The 15,555-nt window shown below is 39.4% G+C and overlaps 1 long non-coding RNA gene across 1 annotated transcript; it reads left to right on the top strand.

Annotated features, from left to right (window-relative positions):
• The first annotated feature begins 3,944 nt into the window (after nt 1-3,944).
• On the top strand, nt 3,945-11,509 carry LOC146707900 (uncharacterized). The gene is made up of 4 exons (XR_014920891.1): nt 3,945-4,022; nt 5,746-5,778; nt 10,807-10,966; nt 11,182-11,509. It is a non-coding gene; the product is annotated as an uncharacterized LOC146707900 (long non-coding RNA).
• Nucleotides 11,510-15,555: the final 4,046 nt, after the last annotated feature.

Genomic DNA, 15,555 nt, shown 5'->3' with positions numbered 1-15,555 from the left:
CTGATGACATAGGTGGGGCCCACCTGGTCAAACTATATGGGTCACACATGGGCAAATGCAAGTCAGACCCTGAAAACATGTCTATGTGGTCCCCAGGTGGGTTATGTTAAGTTAATATGGGCATATATTTTACGTGGGCTCAAGATTGTTTAGTATATATGGGACCCACTTGGGTTTCTCACATGAAAGCCATATAGGCAAAACCAAGTGGAAACATATAGTAGGTCCTGGCTGGGTCAAACATGGGAAACACTTCACTTGTTTCAAAATGGGAAACACACGTAGGACCCACTTGGGTTTTTCACCTGGGTTAGACATGGGCAAACACAGTCATTTAAAGAAAAGCGTTTGCTGTGTGCCCCAGGTGGGGCAAAGTTAGGTAATCAGTATATATTTTTTAGTACTGATGACACAGGTGGGGCCTACCTGGCCAAACTATATGGGTCACACATGGGCAAATGCATGTCAGACCCTGAAAACATGTCTATGTGGGCCCCATATGGGTTATGTTAAGTTAATATGGGCATATATTTTATGTGGGCTCAAGATTGTTTAGTATATATGGGACCCACTTAGGTTTCTCACATTAAAGCCATATTGGCAAAACCAAGTGGAAACATATAGTAGGTCCTGGCTGGGTCAAACATGGGAAACACTTCAATTGGTCCAAAATGGGAAACACATGTAGGACCCACTTGGGTTTTTCACCTGGGTTAGATATGTGCTAACATGGTCATTTAAAGAAAAGGTGTTGTTGTGTGCCCCAGGTGGGGCAAAGTTAGGTAATCAATATATGTTTTTAGTACTGATGACTAGGGATGGGTACCGGTGTCCGGTGCCATGATGGCACCGGTTCTGACATAAACGGTAGTAACCAGACCGAAAAGCAGCGCACATTTCGGTGCTTTATTTCGGTGCTTTTTTTTCCTGAGCTGTGATACACTTCTAGCCAATCATTTTATGTTTCCGAGGATAGTAGGCGGGGCCAGGTACGTACGTTCTGTTAGAGCAGAGCTACAGATTAAAAATGCCCAAGGCAAAGCGGTCAAAAGTCTGGCTGTACTTCACAGCAAAATATGCAAACTCAGCAGCCTGCAACAAGTGCTTTAAGCTGATACTGTGATACTGTCAAAGGAGGTAACACCAAGAATCCGATTAAACAGCTGGCGACGCATAGCGTTTTTTTTAAAAGCCGAGAAATGCGCCGTATTTGATAGCTTGCTGCAAGACCTCACACCGTGCACGTCGGGTGGGTTGCCAGTTATCGGACCCGGAGCAACATCCCCCAAAAACCCGAAGAATAGAGTCCTGGCCCCTAGCCCTGCCAGTGTAGCAGAAATGATGACGGATGATGATGCAGCAGCAGCCGTTCTTCTCTGCATGAGTAGCTTCATGTTGTTCATGTGTAATTTACGTACCACGTTATTACATTAATGCATGTAAGGTGAACTAACAAACATCATCATAGCTACATGCGGCTGTCTTCTTGTTTGATGGCAGATACTCCCTTCACCCTGGCCAAAAAGGCTAAAATGACCAAAGAAAAAGTGGGAAACAGTTAAACATGAGAGGTTTTTGGACAAAGTTTGTGTTTTTTCCATTGTTTAAGCACTGCTTCCAGCCAAGAGTGATGCCATATATGCCACATAGCTGCAGAAAAGGCACACATTGTTATCTTTTTACAAAAAAAACCAGCTGAACATGAGAGGTTTTTGTACAAAGTTTGTGTTCTCCATTCTTTAAGCACCGGTTCGAGCACCGTTTAAGCACCGGCACCGTTTCAAAAGTACCGATTTGGCACCGGTATCGGATAAAACCTAAACGATACCCATCCCTACTGATGACACAGGTGGGGCCCAACTGGTCAAACTATATGGGTCACACATGGGCAAATGCAAGTCAGACCCTGAAAACATGTCTATGTGGGCCCCATATGGGTTATGTTAAGTTAATATGGGCATATATTTTATGTGGCCTCAAGATTGTTTAGTATATATGGGACCCACTTGGGTTTCTCACATGAAAGCCATATGGGCAAAACCAAGTGGAAACATATACAAGGTACTGGCTGGGTCAAACATGGGAAACACTTCACTTGTTTCAAAATGGGAAACACACGTAGGACCCACTTGGGTTTTTCACCTGGGTTAGACATGGGCAAACACAGTCATTTAAAGAAAAGCGTTTGCTGTGTGCCCCAGGTGGGGCAAAGTTAGGTAATCAGTATATATTTTTTAGTACTGATGACATAGGTGGGGCCCACCTGGTCAAACTATATGTGTCACACATGGGCAAATGCAAGTCAGACCCTGAAAACATGTCTATGTGGGCCCCAAATGGGTTGTGTTAAATTAATATGGGCATATATTTTACATGGGCTCAAGATTGTTTAGTATATATGGGACCCACTTGGGTTTCTAACATCAAATCCATATGGGCTGGCATCCAATGTAGGTCCTAGTTGGGTTAGTGATGGTAAATGTGTACATTGGTTCAAAATGGTAGCACATGCTTATGTGAGGATTCTTCTTCTGTGAAGAGCCTGAGAAAGTGTTATTTGAATAAAGGAGGATTTATTCCAAACAAGCCCATCACAGATTGCGCACAACCCAGGGAGTTCTGAAAGTCAAATTGTAAAAATAATCTCAAAAGAAAGTATGAACATAACTCTCTTTTATAACCTGCAGACGGCACCCATGTGGTACCATTCTCTAAGAAATCACCCTAACTTTAACATATTTGGCACAACCTCAGTCTATCACTTTTGCTACCCTTATGTACAGTCAGATGTTCTTTACCCTTCATTTTTGACCCTCTCAGTATTTAGCCTTGGCTAGCAAATGTACTCAAAGTCCACATTGAGACCTCAAGATGTTATGTGTTATCAGACACTACAACCCAGCTGTCAAGTGAGACTATAGGAACTTTGGTGTTTTTGAACATTCAATGTTACTCAAAACACTCTGCACACTATTCCAAATAACTGGTTTGAAACTGGTTACTTTTTAATTTTAGATTTCATTTTATGTACTTAATGTGAACTCTGCATGGTAGGCGGCATGGTGAGGCTCAGATAAGATAAAATAAGGACTTCATGATTCTTCTTAGGTAAATTCACTTGTCACAGCAGCAATAATAAGTGATTAAAACGGACACAAGAGTAGAAAAAAAGAAAAGCAAAAAATACGAATAAAAAACCTAAGATAAAAGTGAATTACACAGACAAAATCCAGATTTGGCATTTGCAAATTAAGGATTACTGGTTGTTCAAACAATTAAGACTATTTACTTGAGCAAACATGCAGTTGAGGATTTTTAGTAGATCAGACACACTCTACTGTATTAGAGAAAAGACAGTTAGCTACATGGAAGATGGAAGTTTTGGTTAATCAGATCCAGTAAAGCTCCTGAAGTATATTACCGATCTGTTAAAATGTTACTCTTCAAACTTGTGCCCTCAAATTATATAACCAGAAATAATTTATATTTTCTTTGAACTAGTGGAAAGGAGAGGGAATGGGGTCTTTCAAGCAGTCACACTTCAACTGTGAAACTCCCTTGTCCTTATGGTGTATTGACACTATTGAAACTTTTCAAAACCAGTCTAATGTTAGAAGAGCTTTTAGGTAAACTGTTATTCTTCTTCTTATCATTATTATATTTTTATTAATTATATTTTTATTATGATGTTGATTTGGGTGACAATTTTTGATAAATATTATATGTTACTTTTTTAAACATATTAACCATCCCTATGCTTAAAAAACTTTTAAAAATAAAAATGTTCTTTTAAACTTGTGCATTGTTTGACTTTTAAAATTTTTGTATCAGGTGTAAAACGACTTTTTAAATAAAGTTGTTTTTAATGTGAGCAGCTCCTATTGGCTCGTTTAAAAAGAGGGAGGAGCAGATTGCACCGCCTATAGTCTTCGCGGTCTTTCGTCTGTTGCGCCTTTTCTCTCCCTGGTGTTTGAGAACGTGGAGGACAAAAGGATACCAAAGAATCGAAAACTATGACAAAGGTAAATACTTAAAGTTTGATACGTTTTCATCAATGGTTATTTTAGTAACTTTCTATAGTCGTCCTAAACGGTATAAGGGGAAGAAGCATAACATCTTTAGCTAGCAGGTAGAACTGGGTTAATTTACTGCATTGTCTTTGGCAAACATAATTTAAAGTTAATTACAAAACTCTTACTGCCTATATTCTACTCAATAAAGTTCATCTTATCTTATTCTGTTTTCATTGCACCATTCTCTCTATACAGTTTTTGAATTTACACACTATAACATACACGGCAGTTTTTTTTCTGTGCTTCTGCAACTGTTTCTTGGGTTTTCCTATAAGGTTTTTGTAATTAATTAAAAAAAATTATATTATTTTTTTGGCTTTAGTGGATTCCTGCTCAGCTAACTCGGCCATTATGCACTACCCAGTAAACAAAATGGCTGAACAGTATCTTAAATGTCTGAACATGAGCTAGTCATACCATGTTACGTAATATTCATGTGCAGTGTACCAAGGTGATTGTTTAAATTACAGGAGTAGATGCCTGCAGCTGAAACGGTTTTCTGATCTGAATACGGTAATGTTACCAGATATGCATTGTACTATAGGAAAACGGTGGTGGATCAGTGTGTAAAAGCCCCCAAAAGAAACACACAGCGTCTTTAGCTCAAACACTGTCTGATCACTCTCTTAGATACTGTGCTGTTCCATCTAGCTATTGGTTACTGAGAAATGTTAGGTCATTAATTAATTAAGAGAGTGCAGCTGTTCAGATCAGATGGTGAAGTAGGAAAATGCAGAACATGTTATTATAGCTGAATGCTGTGTAAAATACTAGTAATAAATCTAACTCCCATTTATGGCTTTTACTACTGTGGGGCTAAATAAAAAATTACAGACATAATGAAATCTGCTACAATTACAAAGCTAAAGTTTAAAACAATTATTATATATTAAGCATTTTTTTGCTCTTTTTTTTTTAAATTCTTTTTGCTAATAATGGACTCAATTTTATTATCAACTTCAAAGACCTATTAAACTTTTAAACCATTAAATCCAGGAAATTAGATGCCCGTAAATGTACGAGACCCTCTTTATGGCTAGTATCCCCAAATATTTAATAATCCTTTCTAAAAGTACACAAATTTTGTTCTTTTCAATTAAATATTGCATGTTCAATGTATTCTTGAGCAGGTAAAAATTCCACTAAATTAGTTTTTGCATATTTTTAAGTATAATCAAATTTTTATAGTTTGCGAGTACTTTTAATTTGGAGATTTTGCCACTTGATTTGAAGTTTGGATAGTGCTTTATAGTAATTTGTAAATGTTTTGAACTCATCTGGCTTCTTAATAATTTAATAAAAAATTAACAAGCCATGTAATAATTAGAAAACCACTAGGGACCACTTATAAAAAAGTAATTCCTTTTTTACTTAAAGGAATTTAGGATTTATGTCTGTCAAGTCATTTGTTCTGGCATAAGTCACCATTTTGATATATCTTCCTGTGACTTTAAAGTCTGTCAGTTAGTTAGATACATTTTTGCACTGCTAGTGTTTGCTGCTTGAATTAGTCAGTTTATCATATAAACACATGCAGTGCCTTTCAAACTTTTAATTACACTGTTCATTTTGTGCATTAGTAAGAGAATCTTTTATATTGAATTATCCTGGGAAAAAACAAAAATGTTTGTATTTTCTCATGCACTTTCTTTCATTTCCTTATCACGTTTAGATTCTTCAAGATCACAAGCACCATCTTTGACATGTAAGTAACTTTCATATTATTTGTATTACTTATTATTATTATTATTATTATTATTATTGAAAAGTGATGGTCTTTGGGGCATCCTTTTTTTTTTTTTACTGGTATTAAGTATATATATTTATTTAGGCACAGGAGGCAATGATCTATTTTAAAATTTAACATTTATTTAATTTTCATCTTTTATGCTAACAATAATCCCAACAGTGTTCTCTTCACTTGTCCCACAACTCTGACAGTTTTGGTCCTCTGCTCTCCTCACAATTGGCTGATTTCCATCTGAGCTGCTACTGTCAACTGCATTAAACTGATTTTACATTGCCTTGTTATTCTAATCTTTATCTGCGTTTTGGACTCCAAACATTCACACCTGCTGTTAGTAACCAGAGCTCACAAGAGTGTAAGGCGTGTAGTTCAATAAAGTGATCGATGTGTTCACTAGCTGATTTCAATAAACCGGTAACTTATCAAATCCATATTTTATAGGAAGTACATTACTGATAAAAGTGGTAATAAACACGGTAACCAATAAAAATTTAAATTTCCTGTTATAAAAAAAAATACTGCTGTGAGCTCGGTTTTCTAACACCAGGTGTGAACATCTACAGTCTTTAAGCGCTGGTAAAGATTTAAAAATAAAAGCATTCAATAACATAACATTAAACACTAAATTAGTTTGATGGTGTTGACTGCAGCAGCTCAATGTTAATCAGCTGATGGTGATGGAAGCAGATGAGCGTTTTTCATCATGGTTGTTAGTGATGTGTTGGTCAAAACGAAACGGCTCTTTGAAGTGAACGACACAAGCGTGTGTTTTTTCTCTCTCTCACCCTCTCTCTCTCTCGCACTTTTTTTCCGCTTCACTCTGCACGCGAGCCTTGTGCTTTGCGCTGGGAAGAGGGGGGAGGGGCGGTTGTTACACACGCAGTAGCACAGTAACAGAGCAGGAGGGAGAGAGAGAGAAAGAGGCAGGGACAACAACGTCACATTAGAAAGGTATAGTAATCATCCACAACTATTTTCAATTGCGGATGATAAAGGATTCAGAAAGTTTATTCATGCAGGCCCATATGACAGAGAATGTGCATCTTCTGTTTGTTTTCATATTATAATTTATATTTAATTGTGTTGTGGTTTGTGGTGTTTTGTGTTGTTTCACTTTACATTTGTTTAAAAGGAAAAAGCTGAAAATTTAAATAGTTAAAAGTTGAAATGTAAATAGTTGTTTTTTTGTATTATATGATTTATTTATTAAATTTTATGTGGAGAGAATAAATAAAAGTATATTTACAGTGCCCGCTAGAGACAAAGCACGTACAAACCCCAAAACACGTAAAAACTCCATAGCACGTACAAACTCCAAAGCACGTACAAAACACAACAGAAGTGCTCCAGGATGCTAGGCACAGTGTTGAGATTTTGTTACCTAGTGGCTACACAAGCCAGGAAGTACCAACGACCGGATTTGGTGTGTGGTAGTAACAGGTAAATGAACAGTTTTTGGAATTTTTTTATGAATATATGAGTGCTTGTGTATAAATACACAAACAATACACATATGATTTCAATTGTGTAAATTAAGTGATCTAGATAGCTCTGTTTTGGAAGTTCAGTTGACGCTAGAAATGGGTTTTGGAGTTTGTACATGCTTTAGGGCTGGGCGATATGACCCAAAATTCATATCTCGATATTTTTTAGCTGGATGGCGATATAAGATATATATCTCGATTTTTCTTTAAAGCCATAAGTTAACAAAAAGAGAGTTCTTAGTCACACTGTGTCCCAGATGTCACACGGGCACTTTTATTTACATACAGCGTAGATGTACATGAAGAAATTACTCAAAAATAAATTATCAGCATTTATTAAATAATCATGGTCCATAAATAAAAGAAAACAATGTTGGTTTTGTGCATAACAAAAAGCTCACAATTGTGCAGTCAAAATGTAAACTAATAGACGCTGAGCATAATAACAAAGAGACAGATTTCACAGCTGCACCACGTCTCTGAACAGGTGCCATTTGTGGTCCTTATACACACACAGTACGTATCACTCCGCGAGGTTCCTCCTCGGTAGCCGTAATCCTCCGACAATCCATCAAGTGGTGCAGCTCCGTAGCTTAGCAAAGTCATATTAAAACATTTTTTGACAGATTGCCGAGCGCTGTGTACCACATAAAATCGGTTCGCGGTCAGTAAGCACAACCAGAATTCATACATAAGGCGCACTGTCGAGTTTTGAGAAAATGAAAGGATTTTAGGCCGTGCAGCACCTCCGGGCTGCATGTCGTTAGCGCGGTTAGCTCGTTAGCGCGGTTAGCTCGCTAACACGTTGACGCTGTCCAGCCCCACGCACGGTAACTCGCTAACGGAGATTTTCCGCTTTCATCTTGTCATTGCCTGCAGGTGAAGCTATGGGGGAGGGGGAGTTGTGTTCAGTGAAGGAGAGGCGAGGCCGAGTAACGTTGCGTAGAGACAAAAGTGGACGAAAGAGAGGCAAACCTGCGGCTCCACAAGTATAATTATAACGTAACATAGACTATATCGATATAAACGATATTGTCACATCTTATATCTCGTATGAAAATATATCGATATTTTTAAAAAACTCGATATATCGCCCAGCCCTAACATGCTTTGTCTCTAGGGGCCACCATATATATTTATATATAAACATATATAATTAAAACCACGTTTCTTTTTTTACATTAGTAATTCCTTTTGTTCATAATTTTATATTGTTGTTAATAATAAATTAATTAAAGCAACAAAACAACCTGAAGAGCCGGTTGGGAGCCGAAAGAGCCGGCTTTCTAAAAAGAGACGAAAATCCCATCACTAGTTGTGCTGGTATTGATATGATCAAAAATGAACTGAGTTGTTTCGTATTCTATAGAAATTGTACATCTAATTAATAACAAGGCTTTCTGCTGATGTTATTAATTAAAAATTTATTGTTTTATTTTTAAGCAACAACTTTTTAGCATGCAATCAGTCCATGCTGTACAGGACAGATTTGTAAACTGTGCATACAAAAATAGACTATTTTACAAAATTGCTCTTTCAACAAATGTAAATCACAGCAGGTTTTTTTTGTTGTAGGTGCACTGTCACAACTAGAAATGTGGGGGGAAGTCCTCAAAGTTGAAGGCAGAACAGGAAAATACATGGAAATAACAATTTTCCTTTAAATGGTAAATGGCCTGCATTTGTATTGCGCTTTTTTAGTCCCTAAGGACCCCAAAGCGCTTCACACTACATTCAGTCATTCACCCATTCACACACACAATCACACACTGGCGATGGCAAGCTACATTGTAGCCACAGCTGCCCTGGGGCGCACTGACAGAGCACATCAGTAAAGGTCGATCTGGATACTTGATAACTGTTGGTATAGGTATGACATGAATTTGAATCTCCATTATCACAGGTTTTAATTGGGAGGGAACATGCAGATATACAGGAGGACTATAAACAGCAATTCCTGTTTTAGAAAATACCAACAACACTGTTAATTTATCACTTGCTGGTCTATAGACTTTACAGTGTGGATGGATGGAAAATCCATCTGGCTCCACTCTGGCTGAATTGGTGCTACAAACAACTCTGCGCTCGGCTTTCCTGGCTGTGTGTGGATTTATACTTACACATCCAAATTTTGACCCTATTTTTCTTCCTTTCAGCTGATTGGTCAATTTCATGTCAATCACCAATTAAACAATCCAATCAGAGAACATCTCCAGAAGTTGATTCTGTTCATCTGGACGTAGCATTTTCAGTGGGAGAAAATGCTGCAAGCGCTACGTCCAGATGAACAGAATCAACTTTTGGAGATTTACTTACCTGGATGATTGAGCATGCATCAAGACAATCAGAGAACAGATAGGTTTGGCTGTTGGAGGGCTGCATTACGGAGCTTCAGGTCCTGGAAGAATAAATTCCCTTTTACATACCAGACCAGCATTTTTCTTCATTAGCACGAAGGAAAACAGTCTGTGCGTGTCAGAGTTCTGTGGTTTTTGTGTCACAGGGCTTATAATATGTGTAAAAATCTGGCCAGGGACCGTCACATCACACTGCTATCATATTTTTCTGTTGCTATCATGTTTCTTTTCTGAGATGTTGTTACTTTTATGACAGATGTAACGAGAAATCTTCCAGAAAGTTAAATTTTTTATTCTAATCAAATATTTGATTCTGATAACAGATAAAGATTTTTTTTTTTACTTTTGTTCTGCTATTTCATAGTTTATACAAATTTTGGCCAATTCCTATTTATTTTAACCCTTTAGCCTCCAAAAAGTCGCCAGCGACAGGTTTTTCCAAACCTGTCTCGTCAAACCTGAGCTCTGCCAGGGGCCCAACACGCCTGGACTTTTAGAAGAAAAGAGATGTCCGAAAATAAACCACAGGGTCAAATACTTAATTTTGTTCAGTGTTTTAGAGTTATTAATTTGAATTGACTAATTTAAATATTTTATTCATGTACATTTTGATTGCCTTTAGTAAAAATGGCAAAATTTCAATTTCTTTTTTCTTTCTGTTATTAATCCTTGATTACATTCATATAGTATACAGTAGAGGAAAAAACCTACCAGACCTACCAGTTATCCTGCGTAACATTATTGGGGATAAAGGGTTAAGGAAGCGCAATAAATTTTTTTTAGTTTAGCTTGTGTTTACTACCATTTTTTTTTTTTTTTTATCACCACACAGTAAACATTAAGTAATATGTAAAGCGTCCATTTATCCTCCATTCCGGTCCATTATCTTAAGCTTAGGCTGCTGCCCCTCGACCCAATCCGGTACTAAGTAGAGAGGCCCAGACTTCGCTCTCTCCAGGCACTTGGCCCAGCTCTTCCGGGGGAATCCCAAGGCATTCCCAGGCCAGCCGAAAAACATAGTCCCTCCAGCATGTCCTGGGTGTTCTGGGTCTCTTCCTGGTGGGACGTGCCCAAAACACCTCACCAGGGAGGCATCCTAACCAGATGCCAGTATCTAATCTGTCCTTTTTGTATGTTCCCCTCAGGTTGCCATGGTAGCAGATACAGGGGAAACAAGTGTAGACGATGCCACAAGAAGGATGATGAAATTCCTCATATCACCCGAGCTGGCTGTGGAGTACAACATGCTTGGCCGACATGGGGGAAAAAAGTTCAGAGATTTGCGTCTTTTTAATGTTGTGTATGGTAAGTTAGTTTCACTTGAGAAATTTGAACTTTAGAAAACTAAACTTTTTTAATAAAGTGTTTGAAAGTGTAACTGAGATTGGTTATCATGCAATTTGTATTTTTTGAGGCAATAAAGTGAAATAAACATTGTTCTTTGCAAATCATCACCAAATGAAGTAAGCTAAGATTAACTTTACTTTGGCTTGCCCATTTTTCTTCTTCTTCATTTGCAGAGGCACTGAAGAATTATTTAACATCAAAAGTCAACTTGCAAGAAGCAGAGAAGGCTCTGTCCAAGTGGTTCAGTGGAGCTAAAGACAGAGGAGGACCGAGGGCTGCAAGGGTACAAAATAGACTTACGGCTCTGTAAAAAAACAAACCCTGCTGATTCAAGATAAGCTTTTGAGTTTTCCATCTGACTTTTTCCCCATGTTGCTACAGTTCCAAATATCTAAGGAATTTTGCTGTAGTTCGACATTTCTAGTTTTTAAACGTTTACGCACTTTGGAATACAGTTACGTAAAATCACAGTTGTTGGACAAAATAAATGTGAAAAATGTTGTTTTGTGTACCCTCGTGATTTTTGAAATGGTTTTATTTACAAACTAGATTTTGTTTGCGGTCAGCTTTAATATATTTGGTGTCTTTGTGTCACAGAACCCGTATTAGCCGTCTGAAAAATTGATTTTGTGACTGTTTTACTACATGGGGCCCACTCAGTGCCAGAACTTAGTCAATTCAAACTAGAAATAAGATGCAAATACAGAACCCACTGCTAATGCCATTCCAACTTTTTAGCTCATGTTTTCCTCATGTTGTACCCACTAAGAACTTGAAAAATGGGGCCTAGGTGGGTTTCAGTGTACTTTGCCCAGTTGGGGTCCATTTAGTTCCCAGATTTTACCAATATAACACCAAAATGGGCTTATAAAACGGGGCCATTATGGAACCCGCGGACAATCCCACTTAAAACCCACTTTTTAGCCTATGTGGTACTCACATGGTACCCACAAAACAACTTGAAAGGTGGGGCCCGGGTGGGTTTCTTTGTACTTTGCCCAGTTGGGGTCCATTTAGTTCCCAGATTTTACCAATATAACACCGAGATGGGCTTACAAAATGGGCCATTATGGAACCCGCGGACAATCCCACTTAAAACCCACTTTTTAGCCTATGTGGTACTCACATGGTACCCACAAAACAACTTGAAAGGTGGGGCCTGGGTGGGTTTCTGTGTACTTTGCCTAGTTGGGGCCCATTTAGTTCCCAGATTTTACCAATATAACACCGAGATGGGCTTATAAAATGGGGCCATTACGGAACCCGCGGACAATCCCACTTAAAACCCACTTTTTAGCCTATGTGGTAACCACATGGTACCCACAAAAACTTGAAAGATGGGGCCTAGGTGGGTTTCTGTGTACTTTGCCCAGCTGGGGTCCATCTAGTTCTCAGATTTTACCAATATAACACCGAGATGGGCATTTAAAATGGGCCATTATGGAACCCGCGGACAATCCCACTTAAAACCCACTTTTTAGCCTATGTGGTGCCCACATGGTACCCACAAAAAACTTGAAAGATGGGGCCCAGGTGGGTTTCTGTGTACTTTGCCCAGTTGGGGTCCATCTAGTACCCAGATTTTACCAATATAACACCGAGATGGGCTTATTAAATGGGGCCATTATGGAACCCGCGGACAATCCCACTTAAAACCCACTTTTTAGCCTATGTGGTGCCCACATGGTACCCACAAAAAAACTTGAAAGATGGGGCCCAGGTGGGTTTCTGTGTACTTTGCCCAGTTGGGGCACATTTAGTTCCCAGATTTTACCAATATAACACCGAGATGGGCTTATTAAATGGGGCCATTATGGAACCCGCGGACAATCCCACTTAAAACCCACTTTTTAGCCTATGTGGTGCCCACATGGTACCCACAAAAAACTTGAAAGATGGGGCCCAGGTGGGTTTCTGTGTACTTTTCCCAGTTGGGGCCCATTTAGTTCCCAGATTTTCCTAACATAACACCTATATGGGCATTTAATATGGGGCCATTACGGAACCCGCGGACAATCCTATATGGGGCCCATTTTTCAGCCCATTTCCAAACCATATGGGCCCCACATATAAATGTTGGCTGGGGAACAGGAGTTGCCAGCATTGGTTCACGGCACTGTAACCTATGTTTTTGACATGTTTCGCACCTGTCTACCATTTGACGTATTTGGGTTCAGATGCCCGGACACCACACCGACTCTTTTGCTCTGGCCCTGCATTTTGAAACGCCCTGGTGGCCTTCATGCAAACGTGACAAAACCTCCGCTCTCATTTGAGGTGGTATCACAAGTCTCTCCCCTTTCATGAGAAGACCATGGACTAGATTGAAGTCCATTCTGTATTCCCAGTACCCCTTTAACTCTGGATCTAGTTTACCTTTTTCTGGCCAGCCTGTCGCACATTGATTCACCACCCTTCTACACAGGTCATCCATTTCCTGCGCCAACTTAATCTCCTCCAGCCTTTTATCTGTTGCTGGGAGATGGGAAACTACACCGTCCACGAAAACCTCCACCTCTTTTTCCAGCTGAAGATCCCCAGCAGAAGGAGGCCCCGCCAGCGGTGCTCGTGAGAGAGCATCAGCAGTGACGAGGTTCTTCCCTGGAACATGGACAATGGTGAAAGTAAAGCGCAGCAGCCTGAGGCGGAATCTCAGGATGCGTGGAGGCAGGTCGTCCAGGCCTCTTGTGCTCAGAAGAGGGACCAGGAATTTGTGATCTGTGATTAGAGTGAACTGTAAGCCCATGAGGTAAGATGACAGTCGTTCACACGCCCACGTTACAGCGAGCGCCTCCTTTTCTATCTGCGCGTAGCGTTTCTCTGTGTCTGTGAGACCTCTTGAGATATATGTGACCGGTCGCCAGGAGTTGTCAGACTGTTTCTGAGTGAGAACAGCCCCGATACCGTATGGCGATGCATCTGCAGCGACTCGTGTATCTGCTGAGTTGGAGTACTGAGTGAGCACTTCTGGAGAGCTTAATATCTCTTTTAGTCTCCTAAATGCTGTTTCCTGTGGCTCCGCCCATATCCACTCGTTTCTGTCTTTTAGCAGTTCCTTTAATGGTGTGATGATTGTGGCTAGTTGTGGCATAAACTTCGCAAGATAGTTGGCCATGCCCATGAGACGGCGCACATCTTCCACACTCTGAGGCTGCGGCATGTCTTTAGACTGTGGGAGGAAGCCGGAGTACTTCGAGAGCGCCCGTGTAAACACGTTGAGAACATGGAAACTCCACACAGACCAACCAGCCAGGTGCTGGATGCAATCCCAGGACTTCACTACCCCTAAATTTCAATATGAAGTCTTTAATTGTATTGTAATTCTGACAATGGATTGGTTTTTTTTCTAAATTTTCTCCCTCCAAGAGCCAATATCAGGACAAGTTTGCTCCAAAGCAACTTACCTCATCCGTGTTGACAGTTATTGGGTTTATCAGAGTGTCACAGCTGCTCACGGGAGCTGAGCGTCCCACCGAGAGCAGACTCAGCAACAGAACAACACACTTCATCTTTTAAATGTCTCCTTTGTGCTTTTCAAGATTTCCTCCTCCTTCTTTTGTTACTGCCTCCCTGTTTGCCTCCAAGCTCTATTTTGACTTCACAGCCTCACAGATTTCTCTGGATGCAGGATTTATTCACTTGTGCTGTTAACCTTTGCAGCAAAGGCAAACAGCAGGGGATGATCGAAGGAAGACTTTGACCTCTTTGAGGAATATCGATCCAATCACATGCAACAGGGAGCATTGTGTGGGCTGTAATAAAGTGCATTTGATGTTTTCTTTATTCACTGAGATAATCTTCCCCGATTAGTCACTGATACTCATGGATACATGAGATCACAAATTTATCCTTTTATGTTAGTAAAATTAGGACTATTGCAAGTGTTACTCGGGTATCTGTAACACCCTCTATTTGCATTCAACTGACTCTAAGGTAACTGAAAACAGGGAAGTTTATTGTTGTCAGAACTCATAGGGTAGTCATCTCTAATTGGACCCATAACAAATGACAAATTAAAGAAAAAAAATGTGACTCCTTCATCCAAATACAGACTCTATAAAAGCACAAACCTTTAGCAGTTTGCAGCATCCAGGACAAAAACACCAAAGAGGAAAGACATCAGCAATGATCTTAGAGATGCAACTGTTGATGCACATCGATCTAGGAAGGGTTATTCATTTCCAAACAATTTTAAGTATTCTACAAAAAACAAGATTATTCACAAAAAAGCAGTGGATATCCTGGCAAATTCAGTTAAGGGTCAGAGAAAATGCAAAAAACCCAAGAGCTACAGGCCTTAGCATACCAAATGTTAAAGTTCATATAGGTATAATTAGAAAATGGACAAACAAGTATGGCTTGTTTGAAATGGTTACCAGCAGAAAGCTTTTGTCTTAGGTTTGCAACAAACCAGAAGACTTCAGAGACAATGTGAGATAAGATCAAAGTAGAGAGGTTTGCAACCCAACAGTTTAAAAGTAAATTCAGAAAAAAAATGTCACATTTTGAAGAGTCGTTTTAAGATGCGGAAAATGCTTGGAAAGACA

The sequence above is a fragment of the Copadichromis virginalis genome, linkage group LG6, assembly GCF_057382275.1.
Source record: "Copadichromis virginalis isolate Kocher_CV1m ecotype Utaka linkage group LG6, C_Virginalis_male_GT1.1, whole genome shotgun sequence".
Lineage (NCBI taxonomy): Eukaryota > Metazoa > Chordata > Actinopteri > Cichliformes > Cichlidae > Copadichromis > Copadichromis virginalis.
The sequence above is the reverse complement of the archived record's forward strand: the minus strand, read 5'-3'. Positions and strand labels throughout refer to the sequence as shown.